At 49.7% G+C, this 1,619-nt stretch overlaps 1 long non-coding RNA gene across 2 annotated transcripts in view; it reads left to right on the forward strand.

Annotated features, from left to right (window-relative positions):
- Nucleotides 1-609: 609 nt before the first annotated feature.
- The window catches only part of LOC116094223, a 6,199-nt gene continuing 5,189 nt past the window's right edge, over nucleotides 610-1,619 (forward strand). For both annotated transcript variants that reach the window (XR_004120005.1, XR_004120004.1), the window contains exons 1-2: nucleotides 610-726; nucleotides 917-1,039. This is a non-coding gene — a long non-coding RNA (uncharacterized LOC116094223). The remainder of the gene's footprint in view (nucleotides 727-916; nucleotides 1,040-1,619) is intronic.

The raw sequence follows: 1,619 nt of genomic DNA on the forward strand, positions 1-1,619 counted from the left end.
AAAGTGCTTGCCATACAAGGGTAAGGACCTGAGTTCAATCCCCAGCATCCATATGATAACTTATAAGTAATGGACTGGGGCTGAGGTATAGGAAAATTCAATGGTACCTTCACCATTTTTTTTTTTAATGTCTATGTAGTAGTTTAAACATGCTTGTCCCATGGGAAGTGGCACTATTAGGAGGTGTAGTATGTCACTGTGCAGACAGATTTTTGAAGTACTCAAGCTCCACCCAGTATGGAAGAGACAATCTCTCTTGGTTGCCTTCAGATCAAAATGTAGAACTCCCAGGTCCTCCAGCAAGTCTGCCTGCATGCTGCCATGCCTCCTGTCATGATGATAATGGACTGAACCTCTGAAACTATAAGCCAGCCACAATCAAACTTTTTTCTTTATAAGAGTTGCTGTGGTCGTGGTGTCTCTTCACAGCGATGGAACTCCTAAGACTGTGGGGCAAGTGGACCATGTCATCAGACAGAAGAACTGGTGAGGTTGAGCAGGCTCAAACCATGGGGAATCCTAGAATTGAGAACGGCAGGTGTGGAACCAGCTCCCTGACAAACTACCTGATCTGGAACATGTAACCATGACACCCCACTGAGAGGACCATGACAACCGGTCATGTAGCATGAACACCTGGAGTTCTCCATGCTACTGAGGGATCTAGATAGACCCCGGGTGTTCAGCCAATGAGCTTCCCTTCCTGAGCATTCCTTCCCTCAAAAGGTATTTAATCCCTGCTTCATCCTGAGTAAGGTATATACATCCACCATCAAATAAAGCAGTTTGGAAAAGTAAGGACTATTTCCTTCATCAAGGATCGCCTGGGGTTGGGTGGGACAGACGGCAGGTGGGTAGGCCTTCATCGTTAAAGAGCTGCGCCTAAATCTCCCTGAGAAGGCCTTCTCTCTTCCAGCCCTCCCTACTCTCCGCAGGGAACCAAACTGGATCCAACTGGATTGCCCTGAGGACTGCGTCTGGGTACACAGGAGACCAGGAACCACAGCATCTGTCTCAGACTCCGATGTTTCTCACCCAGGTAAATGCTGACTGAGACCCCTATTATGGACTGTGTTGTGCCTCCCCTGAGCAGCTTGCCAGGTGGTGCTCAGACACTGCAGCAGTGAGGCAGACACACTGCTTGGCATAAGACAATTTAAAATGTGATAAAAATTGGAAGTAAACCCGGTCTGTCTGGGCTGGGGTCCAGAGCAGACCTTGGGCGCAAGCTCTGCAGCCAGTCCCACAACACCCAAAGGAATCTCCACTCCCAGGCACTCTGACACACCCAGGGTCAGAGGTGAGCAGGAACCAACATCTGTCCCAACACTGAGAGTAATTGGGTCCAGCAGGACCAGGCACACAGGAACTCCCCCAGCCCAGTGACTCAGGTTCCTTCCGGTCTGTCTGGGTTAGTGTTCTGAGCAGACCTTGGGCACAATCTCTGCAGTCAGTCCCACAACTCACAGAGAAAGCCACACTCCCAGGTGATCTAACAAGCCCAGGATCCCAAGATCTCAGAATCACAGGATCACAGAGTCAGCTTGATTCCTAGGAGTTCTGACACAACCAGGATCACAGGAAGGACAGGCTCCAGTCAGATTTAGCAAGGGCAGGTA

Source organism: Mastomys coucha, unplaced genomic scaffold, assembly GCF_008632895.1.
Source record: "Mastomys coucha isolate ucsf_1 unplaced genomic scaffold, UCSF_Mcou_1 pScaffold16, whole genome shotgun sequence".
Lineage (NCBI taxonomy): Eukaryota > Metazoa > Chordata > Mammalia > Rodentia > Muridae > Mastomys > Mastomys coucha.